General features: G+C 40.6%; 1 protein-coding gene across 4 annotated transcripts in view; it reads left to right on the forward strand.

The window, feature by feature from the left end:
• The first annotated feature begins 2,431 nt into the window (after window positions 1–2,431).
• Window positions 2,432–25,489, forward strand: part of LOC109892820 (transcriptional regulator Erg) — an 87,795-nt gene continuing 64,737 nt past the window's right edge. For 2 of the 4 annotated variants that reach the window (XM_031826708.1, XM_031826709.1), the window contains exon 1: window positions 2,432–2,592. The gene's annotated coding sequence lies outside the window, so the exon portion shown is untranslated. The remainder of the gene's footprint in view (window positions 2,593–25,489) is intronic. The other 2 variants (XM_020485617.2, XM_031826712.1) reach the window with 1 other exon arrangement.

Genomic DNA, 25,489 nt, shown 5'->3' on the forward strand with positions numbered 1-25,489 from the left:
GTTTGATGTTTGTTTCCATGATTTGACTAAAGTGGAACGTCCTCTGCTTGACTGTCTGTCACAGGAAAGGAAACCGTGTCGCAGTCTGCCAAGATTCTGTTTACTGACTCACTGGGAAAAGAGATACTGGGAGGAAGGTCATAGCAGTATTTCAAACACACCTTACCTGGAAGCATTGCAGGCCTGGGACAAATGTATGCAAAATGCTTTTTAATATGTCTGATGCACTTGACTTAGCTTGGCCAGCACAATGGAACCAATAGAACAGTCCCAAACTTGAAAACTCCACCTCTGACTAGCTTGCACTCCGGTCAAGCTTAATCAAGTGCACCACAAGTAATTAAAAGTACTATATTTAACAAAGGTGCAGTAATGCCCTAATGTCAGATTACAATATACTATGTGATTCACAATTGAACCATCCATCTACCGAGACATTACTGGTGGGTGGATCTTTTCGGTGTGCAAGTGCTCTTTAGTTAAGCATTATATTCCTCTGGTGTCTCTCATGTTGACAATGGTGCAAATGATTATAGAGCATCTAAAAAGCAATAAGTATAACTGTTCTCTGTGTTTTGGAGAAGGTAGGGATCAGAATGATTGAGGGTGTTCAAACAGAGGTGGGGTGAGGGGAAGAGGGGGAGGACAATGGAGAAGGGAGGACGGGGCCCTTCGTGCCTTTTGCGTCTCCCCTGACCCAGACTTGGGGGTCCATGTGTGTGTGTTTCTTTATATTATTTTTAAAATCCTCCTTCTCTGCATTTTATGTCACTGAAAGAATGTCTGGGTGCTGAGGGGATTGAGCCTTTGCTCGTGGTGCAGCATTCTGAAATGAGAGAGGGGGAAAAAAGGGAAAGAGGGAAAGTTAGAGACTAAACCACAGAAATGTAAACATGTCTGGAGCTAAAATAACTTTGCTTTCATTGAAAACACCCCTCCGTCACAAACAGACTTCTGTGTTTTACACCCTGTCCAAAACGGTCACCAAAGGCCAGTTTGTTCTGCAGAAGGGTATTGTTTTACAAATAAAAACACAACAAGTATTTTCCTTTTGGAACCTTAAACCTTGAAAACAGAGTGCTGAAGTAGATATTACTAAAATAATCATTACTAAAGTGTGCTCTTGAGTAATATAAGATTTGTGATTATTACCATGACCTTTTCTGTTTTTCAATGTTTGACAAATAATTCTTTGTATCAATAATTGTGGTTATTTCAAAGACAAAAAACTTGCATGCTAATATGCATGAACATTTTGACACTTTTAACATTAAAGATGCACTATGCAGAAATCGCTCCACCATTTCCTGGTTGCAGAAATTCTAATTGTTTGCCTAATTTCATTTTATGCAACAAAAATAAGCAAGTATAATGTAGAGAAACACTGTACCATCTAAACTGCTGTGAAATATATTTTCCATAACCAAAATTATAAGCTGTTGTACAAAACCAAAAATAATAGATGTAAAAATGAAACTTAAGAATGGGAAGCATACAAATAGCACACATAGAACATATCTACTGCATCTTAGACTTGCTTTCAATGAAAATGACAGATCTATAACTCACATTTTTATGTGAATTTAGTCCGGTCACCCAAAAAGTTACATATTTAACATTTTATTTCAAATGTAAGTCAATGTCATTAACATAAATTATTACAAATCATTTTGTGGTCATGTCCTACATTGGGCCTTAGAATATATCTTGCTTATTGCTGTTGGTTATCACAACGGCTCTCCCACACCACATGTCCCTGCAAGACAGCATTTTTGCTCTGTTAGCCAACTACTACATCTCTGCTCTAATGGACCTTATTGTTTTAATAGGGAAGGAGACCTCTCTCACCAGGACCTGATGCTTGACCTTACACTGTGGGGGAACTCTTTAAGCCTGGAGAGTTGGCAATTTGACACAATTATGTTATCATTCAAGTCAATTAGCTCTTTCCAGAAACTGGTCAAGCACAAACCAATCTTTGTCTCCAACTCCACCAAAGAACATTGGTGGTCTAGGCACAAGAGCTGGCATTCTTCATGGTTCTGAAGGGGTTCACTGTAGCCTACACATTCCCATCCACACCCTACCTACCTGTCAATACATTAAATTCCACTTTCACCGGTTGAATCAAAATAGTTTTTACTATTTGATATGAATGAAGTAGTCACATGCCATAATTTTTTAAACTATAGGCTTTTAATATATAGGCTACTTTATACTACAAATGCAGTATACATTTACACATACTAGAAAAGCATGCTCACTAAACACATTTAGATTAAAAATCTGTTTTTTTTCAAAAGAGGTAGTCGTGATAAATAGCATTCAGAGATAACAAACAAAAAGTTATTGTTGGCTCTCTGTCTCTCTCTCGCTCACGCGTTCTCTCTCTCACGTGCGCACAGTGGTGTGTTGTGTATGACTTGCCTCCATTCTCTAATATCATAGTAGTAGATGCCGTTTGGCCGCATTGAACCAGCAGTTAGTTCATTGAGACAACAAAAAACTAAAACCTCGTTCTTTATTTTTTCCCTCGGTGTGGCACCTTCTGTTTCCTTCACCGAAAACGATTCAACGTTTCACGACCAAACTGTAAGTCGAAGCGTTATTATCAAAACCTTTACAACTAAAAGTTGATGTATCGGTTTGTGCATGTTTCACCGTAGCTGATCTGGACCGAGCAGCTTTATCTCAATTGTAGTGTATTACATTATAATGTTTCTATCAAACTTTTTCAATGGAAAAGTTTGTAGTGAATTTTAGGAAGGGAGGGCATTGAGCATGTTCAATGATGATGCATTATGCCCCGAAGTGATGGTCCGCGAGTGACAGTTGACAGGTCAGATAGTTTGTTCGCTCCCTGATGAGTAGGCTAGCTACATTTATGGCAGACCTTTTAGTGAAACAATTGCAAAGAAACCAAAGGTCAATTAGAAACTATAATATAATAACATTACAAGTTTACAATTTCTGAAGCATTTTTAAGAAAAAAGAAAGTCCTAAAGGAGATCAAATAAGTAGACAAAATAGGTTAGAATTACTTAAAATACAATGTGTTATTGTTCTCTTAAAAAGTCTACCATCCTGTATCAAAACCTTTCACATGAGAAGGTTGAATTTCAATTGAGTATGCTATGGATTTGTTACGTAGCAATACCGACAAAAGTTGCTGTGGATATGTGGTAATTGTGGGCTATTATTAGTATTATCCCTAGTGGGGTTTGAGTCTAACATTTCATAGGACATAACAACAATCTGACAATTAGGCCTATATGATGTTTGGATTTTTAAAAACTAAGCTGAATGCAACAACAGATTTATGGGGATTTTCATTGACTGTTCTGAAATATTCCTGGAATATTGAGCAGCCAAGGCCAATTTACTCATTTACTAATCATAATGATTAGTATACGATAGCTCTAGTTATGATCAATACTAGACTGCAACAAACTAACACAACTTACAACTGAAATTGTCTCCCTGTATAATAATATCAACAATGTGAATACTTGTTCACCACTGACTGCTAAATCAGGGTCACACAGAGGGATTCTTGGTAGACTTAAACAAATCTACTTTGAAACAAAAGTATACACCTCAAACACATGGTTATTGGCTTAAAAAAAGAAGACACCTGTACCATGTCAGGCATAGAGTTAAAATGTATTCCATTTTGAGGTTGCATTATACTTTATATACATCACAGAAGATTGAAATATATCAAAACAACACCGTATTTTCATCTGATTTTTAAAAAGTATTATTTATTAATTATGATATTATGAAAAATATGAATAACATTCCACCCATGAGACTATAGATGGTGCTTTTGGTCATTGACCACAGGACAGGGCTATGAGATGTCTCCCATGCTACCTCCGGAGGTAGTGTGGGAGACATCAACACCACATACTTCCCTCTGAGTCGTACAGTAAAGACAACGGCTCTCCCACACCACATGTCCCTGCAAGACAGCATTTTTGCTCTGTTAGCCAAATTGAATTAAAGGCTTTTAAAATACCCACACATTTGTGAATAATTGCATTAATCAAGTGTGCAACATTATGTGCACTATGGTTTAGATGAGAAGCTTCTGTATAGTTTGATTTGCTATCATTATTTTGTTTGTCTATATACTATGGTATTTACGGTATGCTAATAGCTGCATTCACACATGAAGCAGCAATGTGGCAAAATACAAGGCTAGCGTAAACAGAGAAGTTTCAAATCTGAGGATGAAGAGAATCCACCATAAGGAAATATACATAGCCTATGTCTTTCATTTATCAGTTAAATAATGAGTTATCAGTCCATCAGCTGCTTTTATAATGAGAACAGTACAGTACTGTCATAATTTTTGTAACTTAGCTTTCAGTGCAGAATCACAATTTATTATATCTATTTATAATTAAATCTACACAGTGATTTATATAGTGGGCAGTGAAGTTCGACATGTGTATATACAGTATATTATAAAAACATCACATGCGACTCGTAATGAGACTAAGCAATTAAGCCTATTAAAATGTTTATCTGACTCCATAAAGATAATTAAAATATACAGTACAAGCAAGCATTAGGCAATGAGTTGATGCTGACTAGCAAGAATTGGTCTGAGAAATGTCTATATCAAAGGCAGCTATTTAATTAACATTATACAATGAATGATAACATTATACAAGACATAAACCTAAAGTTACAAGCATTAACAAGCATTACAAAGCATACTTCTAGGCATATACACTACTGTTCAAAAGTTTGGGGTCACTTAGAAATGTCATTGTTTTTGAAAGAAAAGCACATTTTTGTCCATTAAAATAACATCAAATTGATCAGAAATACAGTGTAGACATTGATAATGTTGTAAATGACGATTGTAGCTGGAAACGTCAGATTTTTTATGGAATATCTACATAAGCGTACAGAGGCCCATTAATTAATAACAGCAACCATCACTCTTGTGTTCCAATGGCACGTTGTGTTAGCTAATCCAAGTTTATAATTTTAAAAGGCTAATTGATCATTAGAAAACCCTTTTCAATTATGCTAGCACAGTTGAAAACTGTTGTACTGATTAAAGAAGCAATAAAACTAGCCTTCTTTAGACTAGTTGAGTATCTGGAGAATCAGCACTGGCCCTAACCAGAATAGAAAAGGGAGTGGGTGGCCCCCTGTGCACAACTGAGCAAAAGGACAAGTACATTAGAGTGTCTAGTTTGAGAAACAGACGCCTCACAAGTCCTCAACTGGCAGCTTCATTAAATTATACCCGCAAAACACCAGTCTCAATGTCAACAGTGAAGGGGCGACTCCGGGATGCTGGCCTTCTAGGCAGAGTTGCAAAGCTAAAACCATATCTAAAACCATATATAAAACCAGCATCCCGGAGTCACCTCTTCACTGTTGATGTTGAGACTGTTGTTTTGCGGGTAGTATTTAATGAAGCTGTCAGTTGAGGACAAACTAGACACTCTAATACACTTGTCCTCTTGCTCAGTTGTGCACCGGGGCCTCCCACTCCACTTTCTATTTTGGTTAGAGACAGTTTGCGCTGTTCTGTGAAGGGAGCAGTATACAGCGTTGTATGAGATCTTCAGTTTCCTGGCAATTTCTCTCATGGAATAGCCTTCATTTCTCAGAACAAGAATAGACTGACGAGTTTCAGAAGAAAGTTCCTTGTTTCTGGCCAGTTTGAGCCTGTAATTTAACTCACAAATGCTGATGCTCCAGATGTTCAACTAGTCTAAAGAAGGTAAGTTTTATTGCTTCTTTAATCAGTACAACAGTTTTCAGCTGTGCTAACATAATTACAAAAGGGTTTTCTAATGATCAATTAGCCTTTTAAAATGATAAACTTGGATTAGCTAACACAATGTGCCATTGGAACGCATGAGTGATGGTTGCTGATAATTGGCCCCTGTACGCCTATGTAGATATTCCATAAAAAATCTGCCGTTTCCAGCTACAATAGTCATGTACATCATTAACAGTGTCTACACTGTATTTGTGATCAATTTGAAGTTATTTTAATGGACAAAAAATGTGCTTTTATTTAAAAAACAGGGACATTTCTAATTGACCCCAAACTTTTGAACGGTAGTGTAGATCCTAAGGTTAACTTAGAAGACAAAGCATGAACAAAGAGATGCCTATTAGGCCAGAGGCCTAGAAGCCTAGAAAATGAGGATTGATCATACAACCTTCCTCCATGGACTGGACCAATCAAACAATACCAATTTTACAATAACCTAAACACTGCCAGGCCCGATCTCCACAGGATGTCACAGCATTTAACGGCTTGTGTGGGAGATCAGACTAATGTAAATAAGACAGAATTCCTGAGAAGACAATGAAAACCTTTGCATAATACAGTCATTCAGAGTCCACCCTGTACAGATACAAGTAACCATAGAGATAATACGTCCATATAGATAGCATCACAGTTATCCTCAGTGAACACGTTTCAGGGCGATATCAAACATGGATACTATATCATTATTCAGTCACATTAGTCAGTCCTCTAGATACTGTAACAGAGAGATACACAATGGTGACTAGTCCTTGGGCATTGTCCTTTGTGCTTTCCTTGTGTTCCTGGACCATTTGCATTGCTGCTCCAGGTGACAGAGAGCACATAAATTATGGCCAAACCTACATTTATAGAGATTATCAACTGTTTATAAGCCATTTATAACACAATAATGTATAGATATATACATTAATACATTTTTTAAAACTACTTTTGAACCAGTATAAACTATATAAGATATTTCCACAATGTCATGTCTTAAAATTTCCTCCAATCAACTTTTTCTTCTCAAGGCTAGTAGTTAAGGCCCATTTATCCCACATACACATACACGTAACACACACAGCCACTAACACCCCAGACCATTCTGCATAATTAAATCATTTACTGCTGTTTTGTAAGCTTATGTCTTGGTGATTTATGTGGTGGGGATCGCTTCTGCAACATCTGGTTTACTCCTTTATCGTATAAAAATGTAGATCACCATTCCAAAGGCAACATTTAACATTGGGTTGCCAGGTCTTTTCCGGCCCATGTGTCACGTCTTCTGAATTAGATTTTGGCGGAACATTTACCCAGTAGGCTCTTTGTTTCTGAGTGAAATAACTGATCCAATGATTCAACAAAGTGCATGTTCAAAAAATATGACTTCGATTTAGTTTTTTTATTTACTCGTATTTCCAAAATTGGTTACTTATGGGTAATTCCACGGTAACGGAATTACGTTTGACGTTTTTACTATAAATGAATGGCAAACAAAAAACTTTGATTTCAAAGTTTAACAAACCATACAACTCTATACACACAGACTTATTTTAAGAATTAAATCGAAAAATGTACAAAAACAAATTTAGTGGAAGAACTGTGCAGACGCTAACTTAGGTATCAGAATTCTATAAGAACTCCCCCCAAAAATTACAGCTGAGCAAAGCTTATGAAAGAAACGATCTGTAGAGGCTTAATTCCATAGCCTATTATTAGGAATGTGGGTACAACCTACCTACAACGTATAGAAGTCTAGGCCTAATAATAGAGGAAGATTAGGCAAAAATGCTAATTATTGAATAATTCTGGAGACAGCAGAGTTGCGTACACTGCAGCCAGGCCCTTTATGATTTCATCAATAGATGGCGATACCATTATATATCACACATTTTTTATGGATACTTAGTCAAGATAGGACAAAGGTTGACATCGCCCAACTGTACTCAGTACTGTACTGTGTTGTACTGTATTGTACTGTACTATAATGTGCTCTACTCACTGTACTGTGCTCTAAGTAGTGTACTGTACTATGCTATCCAAACTTGTGAAACATACGTCTATAATAGGTTCAGATTTGTTCCAGTCTGGTCTGTCTGTGGACATTAACATCAAGACCAGGGTGGACTGACCAAATTTCAACTACTTTTCAACATCCATGGATATCAAATCAAATCAAATTTTTATTAGTCATGTGGGCCGAATACAACAGGTGTAGACATTACAGTGAAATGCTTACTTACGAGTCCCAACCGACAGTGCAGTTTCAAAAAATACGGATAAGAATAACAGATAAAAGTAACAAGTAATTAAAGAGCAGCAGTAAAAAATAACAATATATACAGGGGGGTGCCAGTACAGAGTCAATGTGTGGGGGCACCGGCTAGTTGAGGTTAGAGGTCGACCGATTAATCTGGCCGATTAATTAGGGGCGATTTCAAGTTTTCATAAAAATCGGAAATCTGTATTTTTGGGCGCCGATTTTGCCAATTTTTTAAATGTATTTATTATATATATATTTTTTATATACCTTTATTTAACTAGGCAAGTCAGTTAAGAACACATTCTTATTTTCAATGACGGCCTAGGAACGGTGGGTTAACTGCCTTTGTCAGGGGCAGAATGACCTTGTCAGCTCGGGGGATCCAATCTTGCAGTTAACTAGTCCAACGCTCTAACCACCTGCCTCTCATTGCACTCCACGAGGAGCCTGCCTGTTAAGCGAATGCAGTGGAAGCCAAGGTAAGTTGCTAGCTAGCATTAAACTTATCTGATAAAAAACAATCAAGCAATCATAATCACTAGTTATAACTACACATGGTTGATGATATTACTAGTTTATCTAGCGTGTCCTGCGTTGCATATAATTGATGCAACGCTGGGGGATGATTTAATAAAAGCGCATTTGTGAAAAAAGCACAATCGTTGGACGACTGTACCTAACCATAAACACCAATGCCTCTCTTAAAATCAATACACAGAAGTATATATTTTGAAACCTGCATATTTAGCTAAAAGAAATCCAGGTTAGCAGGCAATATTAACCAGGTGAAATTGTGTCACTTCTCTTGCATTCATTGCACGCAGAGTCAGGGTATATGCAACAGTTTGGGCAGCCTGGCTCATTGCGAACTAATTTGCCAGAATTTTATGTAATTATGACATAACATTGAAGGTTGTGCAATGTAACAAGAATATTTAGACTTAGGGATGCCACCCATTAGATAAAATATCGAACTGTTCCGTATTTCACTGAAATAATAAAAGTTTTGTTTTTGAAATCATAGTTTCCGGATTTGACCATATTAATGACCAAAGGCTCGTATTTCTGTGTGTTATTATGTTAGAATTAAATCTATGATTTGATAGAGCAGTCTGACTGAGCGATGGTAGGCAGCAGCAGGCTCGTAAGCATTCATTCAAATAGCACTTTTGTGCGTTTTGCCAGCAGCTCTTCGCAAGCACAGCGCTGTTTACGACTTCAAGCCTAATGGCTGGTGTAACAGATGTGAAATGGCTAGCTGGTTAGCGGGGTGCGCGCTAAAAGCGTTTCAAACGTCACTCGCTCTGAGACTTTGAGTAGTTATTCCCCCTGGCTGTTGTCGATGTGTTCCTGGTTCGAGCCCAGGTAGGGGCGAGGAGAAGGACGGAAGTTATACTGTTACATTTGCAATACTATAGTGCCTATAAGAACTTCCAATAGTTAAAGGTACATGAAATACAAATGGTATAGAGAGAAATAGTCATATAAATACTATATTAACTACAACCTAAAACCTCTTACCTTGGAATATTGAAGTCTCCTGTTAAAAGGAACCACCAACTTTCATATGTTCTCATGTTCTGAGCAAGGAACTCAAACGTTAGCTTTTTTACATGGCACATATTGCACTTTTACTTTTACATATTGCACTTTGTTTTTGCATTATTTAAACCAAATTGAACATAATTCATTATTTATTTGAGGCTAAATGGATTTTTATTGATGTATTATATTAAGTTAAAATAAGTGTTCATTCAGTATTGTTGTAATTGTCATTATTACAAATACATTTGTTTTTAATTGGCAGATTAATTGGTATCGGCTTTTTTGGGTCATCCAATAATCGGTATCGGTATTGGCGTTGAAAAATCATAATCGGTCGACCATTTGACTAGATGTTCAGGAGTCTTATGGCTTGGGGGTAGAAGCTGTTTAGAAGCCTCTTGGACCTAGACTTGGCGCTATATGGTACCGCTTGCCGTGTGGTAGCAGAGAGAACAGTCTATGACTAGAGTGGCTGAAGTCTTTGACAATTTTTAGGGCCTTCCTCTGACACCGCCTGGTATAGAGGTCCTGGATGGCAGGCAACTTGGCCACAGTGATGTACTGGGCCGTTCGCACTACCCTCTGTAGTGCCTTGCGGTTGGAGGCCAAGCAGTTGCCATACCAGGCAGTGATGCAACCAGTTAAGATGCTCTCGATGGTGCAGCTGTAGAACGTTTTGAGGATCTCAGGACCCATGCCAAATCTTTTCAGTCTGGGGGGGAATAGGTTTTGTCGTGCTCGCTTCACAACTGTCTTGGTGTGCTCGGACCATGTTAGTTTGTTGGTGATGTGGACATCAAGGAACTTGGAGCTCTCAACCTGCTCCACTGCAGCCCCGTCGATGAGAATGGGGTAGTGCTCGGTCCTCTTTTTCCTGTAGTCCATGATCATCTCCTTTGTCTTGATCACGTTGAGGGAGAGGTTGTTGTCCTGGCACCACACGGCCAGCTCTCTGACCTCCTCCCTATAGGCTGTCTCATTGTTGTCGGTGATCAGGCCTATCACTGGTGTGTCATCGGAAAATTTAATGATGGTGTTGGAGTCGTGCCTGGCCGTGCAGTCATGAGTGAACAGGGAGTAAAGGAGGGGGCTGAGCACACACCCCTGAGGGGCACCTGTGTTGAGGATCAGCGTGGCGGGTGTGTTGTTACCTACCCTTACCATTGGGGGCGGCCTGTCAGGAAGTCCAGGATCCAGTTGTAGAGGGAGGTGTTTAGTCCCAGGGTCCTTAGCTTATTGATGAGCTTTGAGGGCGCTATGGTGTTGAACGCTGAGCTCTAGTCTATGAATAGCATTCTCACATAGGTGTTCCTTTTGTCCAGGTGGGAAAGGACAGTGTGGAGTGCAATAGAGACTGCATTATCTGTGGATCTGTTGGGGCGGTATGCAAATTGGAGAGGGTCTAAGGTTTCTGGGATGATGGTGTTGATGTGAGCCATGACCAGCCTTTCAAAGCACTTCAGGGCTACAGACATGAGTGCTACGGGGCGGTAGTCATTTAGGCAGGTTACCTTAGTGTTCTTGGGCACAGGCACTATGGTGGTCTGCTAAAATATGTTGGTATTACAGACTCGGACAGGGAGCGGTTGAAAATTTCAGTGAAGACACTTACAGTACATGTCCTGGTAATCCGTCTGGCTACTATGGCCTTGTGAATGTTTACCTGTCTAATGGTCTTACTCACATGGGCGGCGAGAGCGTGATCACACAGTCTTCTGGTACAGCTGGTGCTCTCATGCATGTTTCAGTGTTATTTGCTTCGAAGCGGCTCATGTCACTGGGCAGCTCTCGGCTGTGCTTCCCTTTGTAGTCTGTAATGGTTTGCAGGCCCTGCCACATCCGACGTGTGTCAGAGCCGGTGTAGTACGACTCGATATCAGTCCTGTATTGACGCTTCGCTTGTTTGATGGTTTGTCAGAGGGCAGTATTTCTTATTAGCTTCTGGCTTAGAGTTCCGCTCCTTGAAAGTGGCAGCTCTAGCCTTTAGCTCAGTGCGGATGCTGCCTGTAATCCATGGCTTCTGGTTGGGTTATGTACGTATGGTCACTATGGGGACGGAGTCATCAATGCACTTATTGATTAAGCCAATGACAGAAGTGCTGTACTCCTCAATGCCATTGGAGGAATCCCGGGAACATATTCCAGTCTGTGCTAGCAAAACAGTCCTGTAGCTTAGCATCTGCTTCATCTGACCACTTTTTTATTGATCTAGTCACTTGTGCTTCCTGCTTAATTTTTGCTTGTAAGCAGGAATCAGGAGGATGGAATTATGGTCAGATTTGCCAAATGGAGAGCAAGGGAGAGCTTTGTATGCATTTCTGTGTGTGGAGTATAGGTGGTCCAGAGTTATTTTCCCTCTGGTTGCACATTTAACATGCTGATAGAAATTTGGTAAAACTGATTTAAGTTTCCCTGCATTAAAGTCCCCGGCTACTAGGAGCGCCCCCTCTGGGTGAGCGTTTTCTCACTTGCTTATCGCGGAATACAGCTCATTCAATGCTATCTTAGTGCAAGCCTCGGACTGTGGTGGTATGTAAACAGCTACAAAGAGTATAGGTGAAAACTCTCTCTGTAGGTAATGTGGTCTGCAGCTTATCATGAGAAACTCTACCTCAGGTGAGCAATAGCTCGAGCCTTCCTTAGATATCGTGCACCAGCTGTTGTTTAAAAAAATACATAGACCTTGTCTTACCAGACGCCGCTGTTGTATCGTATAGCCAGCCAGCTGTATGTTGATATTGTTGTCGTTCAGCCATGACTCCACAAAGCATAAGATGCTACAGTTTTTAATGTCCCGTTGGAAGTTTAATCTTCCAAATAACTTGTCCATTTTATTGTCCAAAGATTGCATGTTTGCTAGCAGAATTGAGGGGAGTGGGGGTTTATTCGATCGCCTCCGACTCCTCAGATGGCAGCCCGCCCTCCAGCCTCTCTTTCTCCACCTCCTCTTCATGCAGATCACTGGGGACGGGGCCAATGTTCCCAAGGGATTTTTGAAAGAAGAAAAAGGATTCTGCTAATCCGTGGTGAGTAATCGCAGTCCTGATGTCTAGAAGTTATTTTTCGGTCATAAGAGACGGTAGCGGCAACATTATGTAATTTTTTTTTAACAAAATAAGTTACAAACAATGCAGATAAACAAACAAAAAACACAATCGGTTGGGGGCACATAAAACGTCTGCCTTCTGCTCCGGCGCCATCTTAGTGTGATGGTGGTGTCAGTCGGGGGCTCAGTGGGTGAAGATGCTGGTTACAGTAAACGGAAAGAGAGGGGGCTTATTGCCACGGACCTCACAATATTATCATAATACTTAGGTGCCGATACAATATGTATTGTGATTCTCACAAATCACCTGATTCTCACAACGTATTGCGATTCGAAACCGCGATTCTATTGCGATTTGATGTTCCAAACTTATTGCTCACTATATGTCTGCTGAAGAGAGATGAGAGAGAGCATAAGAATGTTTTGATCAGTCATGGAAACATGTTGGACAGCAAGCTATATGATAAAAATTCTGCTGTTTTGGCACAGGTACAGCTGGCTAAAGATGGCTTACGTTACCTACAGTAGAACATCTTTTAAAATATATATATGTACAGTACATTCGGAAAGTATTCAGACCCCTTGACTTTTTCCACATTTTGTTACATTACAGCCTTATTCTAAAATGTATTAAATATTCATTTATTCTCAGCAATCTGCACATAATACTCCATAATTATATTATTTACATAAGTATTCAGACCCTTTGCTATGAGACTCGAAATTGAGCTCAGGTGCATCCTGTTTCCATTGATCATCCTTGAAATGTTTCTACAACTTGAATGGAGTCCACCTGTGGTAAATTCAATTGATTGGAGATGATTTGGAAAGACACACCTGTCCATATAAGGTCCCACAGTTGACAGTGCATGTCAGAGCAAAAACCAAGCCATGAGGTTGGAGGAATTGTCCATAGAGCTCCGAGACAGAATTGTGTCGAGCCACAGATCTGGGGAAGGGTACCAAAACATTTCTGCGGCATTGAAGACCCCCAAGAACACAGTGGCCTCCATCATTCTTAAATTGAATACATTTGGAATCACCAAGACTCTTCCTAGAGTATGTGGAGATGGGATAACCTTCCAGAAGGACAACAATCTCTGCATCACTCCACCAATCAAGCCTTTATGATAGTGGCCAGACATAAGCCACTCCTCAGTAAAAGGCTCATGACAGCCCACTTGGAGTGGTAACTGAAGGACTCTCAGAGAAATAGAAAACAAGACAAATAGAAACAAGACTTTTCTCTTTGGCCTGAATGCCAAGCGTCACGTCTGGAGGAAACCTGGCACCATCCCTACAGTGAAGCATGGTGGTGACAGCTTCATGCTGTGGGGGTGTTTTTCAGCGGCAAAGACTGGGATAATAGTCAGGAACAAGGGAAAGATGAACGGAGCAAAGAACAAGAGAGATTCTTGATGAAAACCTGCTTCAGGACTCTCAGGACCTCAGACTGGGGCAAAGGTTCACCTTCCAACAGGACAATGACCCTAAGCACACAGCCAAGACAACACAAGAGTGGCTTCGGTACAAGTCTCAGAATGTCCTTGAGTGGCCCAGCCAGAGCCCTGACCGGAACGCGATCGAAAATCTCTGGAGAGACCTGAAAATAGCTGTGCAGCGACACTCCCCATCCGACCTGACAGAGCTTGAGAGGATCTACAGAGAAAAATGGGAGAAACTCCCCAAATACAGGTGGGCCAAGCTTGTAGCATCATACCCAAGAAGACTCAAGGCTGTAATTGCTGCATAAGGTGCTTCAACAAAGTACTGAGTAAAAGGTCTAAATACTTATGTAAATGTAACGTTTCAGTTTATATTTTCTCATAAGTTAGTAAAATTTCAAAAAGCCTGTTTCTGCTTTGTCATTATGGGGTGTGGTGTCTAGATGAATGAGGGGGAAAAAACTATTTAATCCATTTTAGAATAAGGCTGTAAATGTACTTTCCTATTGCATGTGTATGTAATAGAATAAACGTGTCAAAAACGAATGAAGACTTGAATAAATGCATTTCTATAGCTTCCAAAATGTTTGAGTACCAAGATAGCTGCACAGGGGCTTCAATACAGCGCCCCTGTCATTCATCTAGGATTTATACACAGCATTGGTACTGCCCAGGGGTGGAATTAGGGAGAAATCACTTGAAAAACTCACCACTGTCGGAGCACCTGGCAGACAGCTTAAACAATTCAACCTCTGCTTATGCCCCAGCCGCCACAGAAGCCTCGATATTGAGCAACACAATGAATGAGTGCGAAAAAGTATGTATGAAAAGTGTGAAAATGTATCCACTTACTGTAAGTCACTCTGGATAAGAGCATCTGCTAAAATGACTAAAATGTAAAAAATGTATGGTTGGACTGGTGATGGTGAGAAAGATGTGATGGGATTGCTGAGAGGTGTGGTGTCGCAATGTTTATTCGTAGTTGCCTATGGGGCTGTATAGATTTATACAAGTCATATTGCACCCCAACACCCAATCTATCAACCAGTCTAGCCCAGCTCTGTCCTCGCCTCAGCCACAGCCCTGTCTGGGCACACACAAGCTGTGGCATGTATGGGGAAAGGGAGGGTGCAGAGGACATGAGAGTGGCTCAGGAAGGTCCTCATACAGTAGAAATACAGTAATGATAGTGTGTATACAAGTATAGAGGCTGTCTATGAGAATGCATTTTTTTGTCAGGGTTGTTGGTTCAGTGTCAGAGAAAGAGAGACCCACTTTCTGTCATTTCCCCAAGTAGCCGACAGATTATATTTTATCTTCCTCTCTTCCTCTTCCATCTCAGGTATAGATGGACAATTGGGAAATATGATAGACAGACTTAGCCAGACAACGGTCAATTACAAAGAGCAAAGCAAATATTGTAATGGCCGGTTTACTGCAAACATTTTTTTGTCAATATTGAGATATGGAAACTGTATTTCTTACAATTATGGGTTCAAGTGTCCTCTTCTGCTGAGGTGATGGGAGCTGGGTCTTCAACACATCTTTGAATGCTGGAAATGCAGAGTAGAGTAAAGGCAGTCTGATGCATTCTAATCCTCACAGCCACCATACACTGTATTACTGTGTGTGTGTATGTGTGTGTGTATGTGTGTGTGTGTGTGTGTGTGTGTGTGTGTGTGTGTGTGTGTGTGTGTGTGTGTGTGTGTGTGTGTGTGTGTGTGTGTGTGTGTGTGTGTGTGTGTGTGTGTGTGTGTGTGTGCGACTGTGCATGCAAGAGAGAGTGAACTGAGGCACAGCAATGTCACAGAAAAAGTGCAATAGAATCTTCAGATTCACAGCCATAGGGTAGTACAGTGTGAATACCTGTCTGTGTATCAGGGTAGCTGTGTGCATGTGCACATGTGCGTATACTTTATGTGTGAAGTGAAGCGCAGCAGTGTCGCAGTCGGCCACTGTGACACAATAGAATGCATGCAGCTACCATATAAAAGCCGAGGAATGGTGCTGTAGACGGCCATAAAGGCCAGGCCTGGCTGAACCAGGGGGAAGGAATGAGGTGGTAAACCCCACACTTGGCCCTGCACAGACACAGCACAGGCCTGGCTGGCTGGCTAATTGAAAACGTGTGTGTATGTGTGTATATGTTTGTGCGTGTGTGTGTGTGTGTGTGAGTGTAAGTGCAGTGTGAGCCTGTTAAAGTATATGTGTATAAGTGCGAGCGAGACATCGCACAAGTATGAGTCTGTCTGCGCTCATGGCGATATGTCCACCAGTGCCTTAGCCACACCAACATCACCTACCCCTCTACCCCAGCTTCACCATCCCCATGAACCAGGTCCAACATCTTTGTTTTTGTCGGCGAGCTGCAGTTTCTTCGCCCTGTGACTGCTAATTAAACCATCCCGTAAATATTCCATTATAGGTAGTAAAACTTAATTTTAGATTTCCTGCTCAGCACAGCGTTGTGTCTGATTGCTAGCACACTTGCAGGAGGGGGCCCAAGGGGTTACGAGGGGCAGTGGCTATAGTGTGGCGTGCTCTAAAAGCAAATGGTAAAGCTTGGTAAAGAAGGGCTTTACGGGCCGCCTCTCGCCCGTTAAAGGCCTTTTATCACATGGTAAACCTGCTCTCTGCTGGTCCACACTACTGTACACTAGAGCCTACTGCTCAACTCAATAACCACAGGAACAGTAACAGCAAAGAAGGTCACGTTAATGATGAGGGAGTCACACTAATGACAGTACTTACTGTTACTTTAATGACAAGAGTGGTTGATGTCATTAAATCAGCTGCTGTGAAGGTATTGTTACTTTGGTCCTGTTCTTCACCAATGGTAAGGTGTTAACCTGAGGAGTTTGTAATTTGAACAACTTGGTAAGCATAATCATCACCCTTCTCATAGTGGAAGTATCTAGTCTCCATGAGACGAAGAAGCAAAATACACTGCTCAAAAAAATTAAGGGAACACTAAAATAACACATCCTAGATCTGAATGAATGAAATATTCTTATTAAATACTTTTTTCTTTACATACAGGGCCTTGCGAAAGTATTCGGCCCCCTTGAACTTTGCAACCTTTTGCCACATTTCAGGCTTCAAACATAAAGATATAAAACTGTATTTTTTTGTGCCAACAGTCCTCCGGTTACTACCTCAGAACTACATTTATTTAGGCGAATTATACCAGCTACAGTGCATTTGAAAATTATTCAGACCCTGTCATGGAGCGCATGTTGTTTGCCAACAATACTTTGACATATGGCTCCAAAGTTGAGTGTTTGTTTTGCACGGCAGTTACAGGATCTGCCAAGCTTGTTGTAGCATCATACCAAAGAAGCCTCAAGGCTGTAATCGCTGCTAAAGGTGCTTCAACAAAGTACTGAGTAAAGGGTCTGAAAACTTATGTAAATGCAATATTTCAGTTTCGTTTGTTTTTTTTTCATTTCTAAAAAACTGTTTTTGCTTTGTCATTATGGGTTATTGTGTGTAGATTGATGAGGGGAAACAAGTCAAGGTGTCTGAATACTTTCCGAATGGACTGTATGTCAGATAATGTCAGAGAATATCCAGTCAGTCAATGTATTGGTGCTGTACCATCTGTACCATTTGTTTGATTGTCCCATAGAAATAAATATACACTATAATAGACTATAGTATGGCTCATGCATATGTTTCTCTATTTAGTGTGTAGGCTATATTTATTTGACTCTTTGACTCTTATATTATAAACACAGATTTGATCTTACATGTGATCAGCCCTTCAGATAACTTTTGTTTTTCCAAAGCCCATTTGTCAATGTAAAGTGTCACAGTGTTCAAGCTTTTCCCCGTATGACATCTGATTCCCTTTTAGCTGTATTAAGTCATTAAGTTGTATTCTTGTTTTTCCCTCTCAGAAAACTGACACTTACATTTCAAATGAAAGACGTTTGTGGTTAGCTGGAAAGGCTGAATAATTTGGCGCACTGCTCTAGAAATATCTAATGCATGTGTAGGTGGAGTCAAAGCAATGGTATTGTTACAGCTTTCCATGAAGCTTTAAATGCATTTCTTTGCCCCAGGCTTAAATTCAACCATCCCTGCTAAACTTAGGGAGGTGATAGAGCTTCTCTGCACATGATCAGATTGTCCATGTATTGATTTAATTTCTGTGAAGCTATGCACATAGACAGACAGGCAAACAGACAGCCAGCCAGCCAGACATACAGACAGACAGAGATTGACAGACTCACAGACACACAGAGAGCCAGCCAGCTGGCCAGATGGTTGGATGGATTTATGGTGAGCTTTATTAGATTGCATACAAAATCAATCATTTCCACCATGACAAATTCTACCTGGCAGTCATCTTCCTATAGTTGAGAGAGAAAAAAGAGATTGTTTGTTAAGTGAAATTTGTCGTAATGTTAGTGGTTCACAGGGAGTGAGAAGGCTGGATTCCCTGTCTGTTTTTAGCCTATATGTGGAGAGGACTATAGACCATGAGGGCCACAGGCATGTATGGGGTTAGAATGCTATGCTTTATGACTCCAGGCAGCCAGATGAGATGACGCACTGTGAAAAGCCAAAATAACCCAAAGTTATTGGTGCTCATTATACATTTGTTTAGATCTTGTGTTCACCAGATAAGCATCGTTTTAAGTTGCAAGTTTTATTAGTTGTATGTACAGTTTACACATGGTACACCTTCCAACGAAATGCTTCCTTGCATGTTCCTTCTCAACAATTCAACAATAAGAAATAACAACAATAAGAAATAATAAAAGAGAGGAATACAAACAAAGTAAATGGCTCAGTAGAATTGAATAAATATTTTAGCATCAGTATAATACAGGAAGGCATCATTTATAGTACAATATTTACACATGCATCAGGAAAGGGCATGTGTGCTAAGGTGTGGTGATTCAGTGGAGGAGGTCAGTCCAGTTCAAGTGTTAGTCTGATGGCTTGTAGATACAAGCAGGCTCAGAGACTGTTTCTATTAGACCTCATGCTCCGATACCATCTGCCCGACGGTAAGGGAGTGAACAGATCATGGCTGGGGTGTGTGTGGTCCTTCATGATGCTGTGGGATTTCTTTAGGCACCGTTTCAAGTAGATGTCCTGGATGGGAGAAAATAACATTGATGTGGATCCCTCAAATGTTAATGTGGATCGGGGCGTTCCCTCCTCTGCTTGCTGAAGTGAACAGTCAACTCCTTTGTTTTGCTGACGTAGAGGGAACGGTTGTTGTCATGGCAGCACAATGTCAGTTTACTTACCTCCATTATAGACTGACTCGTTGTTGTTGGTTATCAGGCCTACAACTGTGGTGTTGTCAGCAATGTTGATGATGGAGTTGGTGTCGTGCAAAGCCAGGCAGTCATAGGTGAACAGGGAGTACAGCAGAGGACTGAGGACACAACCCCAGTGGGCACTTTTTTTTAAGTCAGTGTGGGTGATTCTCATGAAACCAACTGAAACTATGTTTGTGATGAATTCAGCTATATAGTCTCTATAAAGCGTAAACAATTTACTATCATATTAAGGCTCACTATATTTGATTTCTGGCTCTTTAACTTGTTTTGGGCTTAAGTCTTATTTTAGTGTTTTTTAAATAAAATGTTTTCTCAAAATGTCATTTACTGTAATGCGATTTTGTAGGACTTCACATGCATTTAATTTATAAAAATAACTAACATATTTATTTTAAACCAATTAAATATTGTTTTAAGTGGTACAGTACATATTCAAAGACAGTTATCATTTCTGGGTATTCACATTACAAACTAGTCATATTTTAGAAACAAAACATGTGTCCAAGCCATGGTTCTCATTACTGTAGCATTTCTTCAAGTTCCTGTACAAGTACAGTGTTTTTTTGTTATACATTTTTTTCGACCCATAATGCATTTCCAAGAAGAGAAGATCAAATATGTCTACAATTTACATTTGATAATTCCTCTCGTACACCCCATTTACCCATTTTATATTGTCATTACCATAACTGTGTAATACTTGATGTTTGAGCAAAGTAATTTATTTAACAATTTACAGTATAATAGATTAGAAAGAGTATGAGTTGATAATTGCTTCTGCCATTGTTAGCAAAATTTGCGAAGGGCTTCTCATTACCGTAATGCCCATTTCTCATGACCGTTTCTCATTATGTGTGCAACAGATACACGCTAACCAAACAGCAGTTCTAGGTGCATGCACAATTTTATTAAAGGGTAACTACACCATTTTTTTTTTGTTGATTTTTCCCAGACCTAAAACATTGTCTCCTGGTGTGATTTAAGCATTGTTAGCACATGAATTCCTTTTGTTTTACTATTTGAAAAGTGTGATTTTGCTAGCAAAAACCTGAATATATATGTTTTTACCAACCCTGCCCCTTTCACGACACTTTCGCATTTCACCACTGCTAAAAAAAAATCTGGGGGAAACACTGAGTTATCATTAATAATTTAGAGACTTTTAAAAGGCACATTACACTTAAAATCTAAAGTTGTATGATGTTGTCAGAACTCAAAGTGGTCTTCTGTTAACAAATGTCCCTATCCTAGACCATCTGTTTTGCTACTCATTCACTCAGCCTATTGAGTCCACTAGTCTCATTCACACAGAACTACCCTACGCCTCCAGGTGACTAGTGAGGTCGGCCGCCCCACAACCTGCCCACTCGACCCCTTCCCCTCCTCCCTTCTCCAGACCATCTCTGGAGACATTATCCCATTCCTTACTTCCCTCATCGACTCATCCCTGACAATTGACAATGTCCCCTCTGACTTCAAAATGGCTGAGTTGCTTCCCTACTAAAGAAACCAATACTCGACTCATCTGACGTCAAAAACTACAGACCTGTATCCCTTCTTTCTTTTCTTTCTAAAACACTTAAGCTTGCTGTCTCTGATTAACTATCTCATTATCTCTCTCGGTACGATCTTCTTGACCCTAACCAGTAAGACGGGTCACTCAACTGAGACTGCTCTTCTCTGTGTCACGGAGGCTCTCCGCACTGCCAAAGCTGACACTCTCTCTCCTCTGTTCTCATCCTCCTAGATCTATCCGCTGCCTTCGACACTGTGAATCATCAGATCCTCCTCTCCACCCTCTCAGGGCTGGACATCTCAGGCGCTGCACACTCTTGGATTGCATCCTACCTGGCAGGCTGCTCCTACCAGGTGATGTGGAGAGGATCTGTGTCTGCACCATGTACTCTCACTACTGGTTTCCCCCAGGGCTCAGTTCTAGGACCTTCTTTCTATACACCAAGTCACTTGGCTCCATCATATCCTCACATGGTCTCTCCTATCATTGCTATGCGGATGACACTCAACTACTTTTCTCTTTCCCCCTTCTGACACCCCGGTGGCGACACGCATCTCTGCGTGCCTGGCTGAAATCTCAACTTGGATGTTGGCCCACCACCTCAAGCTCAACCTCGACAAGACAGAACTGCTCTTCCTCCCAGGGAAGGCCTGCCCGCTCAAAGTCCTCTCCATCATGGTTGACAACTCTTGTCCTCTCCCGTCGGCCTACCTCAACTCGCTGTTGGTTGGGCTCCCCGCTTGTGCCATCAAACCCCTGCAACTTATCCAGAATGCTACAACCCGCCTAGTTTTCAACCTTCCCAAGTTCTCTTGTCACTCCGCTCCGCACACTCCACTGGCTTCTAGTCTAAGCTCGCATCCACTACACGACCATGGTGCTTACCCACGGAACAGCAAGAGGAACTGCCCCTCCCTACCTTCAGGTTATGATCAAACCCTACCCCCCAATGCCACCTCAGGTCTCTTGGCCCACCCACCCCTACTTTCTACGCCTGTGATATGTGGTTGTCCAACCTAGCTCTTAAGATGAATTCACTAACTGTAAGTCGCTCTGGATAAGAGCATCTGCTAAATCACTCAAATGTAAATGTAAAATGTAGATTCAGCTGTATGCAATCCAAAATTAATGGTAAAGACTAAACCTCTTGATGATATATTAGATTGTAAACAGTCATGGTCAAAACATATTTATTATATTGTATTAAAGATGGGGATAGGTTTGTATGTGATAAATAGATGCTCTGCTTTTTTAACCTTACATGCAACCAAACAAGTCCTGCAAGCTTTGGTTTTGTTGCATCTTGACCATTGCACAGTTGTATGGTCAGGTGCGGCAAAAAAGGATCTAGAAAATCTGCATCTGGCCCAGAACAGAGAAGCACGTCTGGCCCTCAAATGTACATAGAGGGCCAATGTCAATAACATGCAGGTTAATCTCTCCTGGGTCAAAGTGGAGGAGAGATTGATTGCATCAATGCTTGTCTTTGTAAGAAGTATTGATGTTGAAGTTGTCTGTTCAGCCAGTTAACACACAGCTCAAAACCTACACATACCCACAAGACACGCAATCAGGGTTCTCTTCACAGTCCCCAAGTCCAGAACAGAGGCTGGGAGATGCAGAGTACTGTATAAAGCAATGACTACATGGAAATCTCTTCCATCTCAGGTAACTCAGGCAAGCAATACAATCAGTAAAAAACCAGATAAAACATAACCTCATGGAACAATGCAGACTGTGAGACACACACACACACTCACAGACTCAACACAGACTCAACAGCCTTTGTTTCTCAAATGACTGCCTCAAATGACTGAGAGTTCAGTGGGTCAAATCGGAGGGGCTGTTGTCCGGACCTCTGGCAGTCTCTATGGGGGTGCCACAGGGTTCAATTCTCGGGCCGACTCTTTTCTATGTATACATCAATGATGTCGCTCTTGCTGCTGGGGATTCTCTGATCCACCTCTACGCAGACGACACCATTCTGTATGCTACTGGCCCTTCTTTGGACACTGTGTTAACTAACCTCCAGATGAGCTTCAATGCCATACAACTCCCCTTCCGTGGCCTCCAACTGCTCTTAAATGCAAGTAAAACTAAATGCATGCTCTTCAACCGATCGCTGCCCGCACCTGCACGCCTGTCTAGTATCACTACTCTGTACGGTTCTGAGAGTATGTGGACAACTACAAATACCTAGGTGTCTGGTTAGACTGTATACTCTCCAGACTCACATCAAGCATCTCCATTCTAAAATTAAATCTAGAATCGGCTTCCTATTTGGCAACATAGCATCCTTCACTCATGCTGCCAAACATACCCTCGTAAAACGGACTATCCTACCGATCATCGACTTCGGCAATGTAGTTTACAAAATAGCCTTCCACACTCTACTCAGCAAATTGGATGCAGTCTATCACAGTGCCATCCGTTTTGTAACCAAAGCACCATATACTACCCACCACTGCATCCTGTATGCTCTCGTTGGCTGTCCCTCACTTCATATTCTCACTGGTCACCATAGCAGCACCCAACCGTAGCATGCGCTCCAGCAGGTATATCTCACTGGTCACCCCCAAAGCCAACTCCTCTTTGGCTGCCTTTCCTTCCAGTTCTCTGCTGCCAATGACTGGAACAAATTGCAAATATCACTGAATCTGGAGACTCATATTTCCCTCACTAACTTTAAGCATCAGCTGTCAGAGTAGCATACAGATCATTGCACCTGTACATAGCCATCTGTAAATAGCCCACCCAACTACCTCATCCCCATATTGTTATTTATTTTTTTGTTCCTTTGCACCCCAATATCTCTACTTGCACATTCGTCTTCTGCTCATCTATCACTCCAGTGTTTAATTGCTGAGTTGTAAATGTTTCGCCACTATGGCCTATTTATTGCCTTACCTCCCTAGTCTTACTTCATTTGCACACACTGTATATAGACTTTTGTATTGTGTTACTGACTGTACATTTGTTTATTCCATGTGTAACTCGGTGTTGTTTGTGTCGCACTGCTTTGCTTTATTTTGGACAGGTCGCAGTTGTAAATGAGAACTTGTTCTCAACTGGCCTAACTGGTTAAATAAAGGTGAAATAAAATAAAATAAACACACACACCCGTACACACTGACACACATACACATACTCACAGACTCACACATTATTCTTAGTATTATTAATTTCTTTCCTCTTCTTTCTATTCTCTTTCTTATAAATGTTAAAAATATTTGTATTGTTCTTTAGTCGTAGTGTTCTTAGTTTAGGTTTATGTTGCAGATCCTGTCCATTAGTGTGCTGTATTTTGTTATGTTCCATGTTTTGTGTGGCGCTCAGGAAGAATAGCTGCTGCTTCATCAACAGCTAATGTCCCCCCAAAAAATTATGAATCACTAGAGGTTGAGGCATAAAGCATGATGTTTTAATTGTTGGCATGCATAGTGGACTCTTCTTGACATTACACTACTTTTACACTAGAAACATTGATATAAACTGTGTTAAAGGGGCATTACACAAAACAATTCAAAGATTAATTGTCAAGATGAATACAAGATGATGCCGAACCTTTGGTGGTTTACACACTAGATTACTGGGAGTTATACTGTATATAGAGTGTGAGACTCTTTATTTTTGATAACCTACAGCTTACTCGCTGTTAGTCAGCACCTGTACTAACTTTTAGTGTGTGTGCCAGATCATGCTTTTCACAAGATAAATACACACCCCATGCCATTGATTGTGTAGAGCCAGCTGTATGCCTCAACACCAACAGGAAAAGATGAACACCATATCATTTCCAGATCTTATTCGATGCTTATCGTTTTCATTTATTTGTATTTTTTTGCACATGTTTATCTACACAATGAATGGCCTGGGATGTGGACTTAAAGGGGTAGTTCCCACAAATTAAGAAAGTACATATTGGCTTCCTTACCCTGTACACAGTCCATGAATGAGTTAAGACAGCAATTCATGCTTGGGTTTTCTTTAGCTTGTCACTGTCTCCAACTTTTTAGCATTTATAGCACGAAACCAATGTAAGTGAATATTTTTCTCATTTCATTTACAAATCATCTTAAAGGAGCTATGCAATACATTTTTGACACTTTGGGATGATTTGGAGATGAAATGTGGAAATGCTTATATCGGGGATATCCACTTGCATTTGTTTTGTGCTTTAAATGCTAAAAGAAAACTAAGCATGGATTGCTGTCTTACCTTGTCCATCGACTGCTTACAGGGTAAGGAAACCAATGTACTGTACCAATGTAATTTTGTAATTCGGGTGACCTATGCCCATAAGACTACTTTTGAGGTATGAAATATCTAACAAACATAACATTTGAGTGTAATGCCACTTTAGGGATTGTGTAATAATGAGGTAGTCTAATAAACAGAACAATTGGATTAATCTAAACTTGGTGTTATTAAGATTGGCAGATAAGGAAGGAAGAGGGCTGCATCAAAAGCATTGAGAGCAACTGTACAGAAATCCAGAGCTGCTTGAGGAGTACAGAAGAAAGGAAAGAGAGATATAAAGAGAGGAAAATTGCAGACAAGAGTGTTATTGAGACCTTTTATTT

Source organism: Oncorhynchus kisutch, linkage group LG6 (genome assembly GCF_002021735.2).
Source record: "Oncorhynchus kisutch isolate 150728-3 linkage group LG6, Okis_V2, whole genome shotgun sequence".
NCBI lineage: Eukaryota > Metazoa > Chordata > Actinopteri > Salmoniformes > Salmonidae > Oncorhynchus > Oncorhynchus kisutch.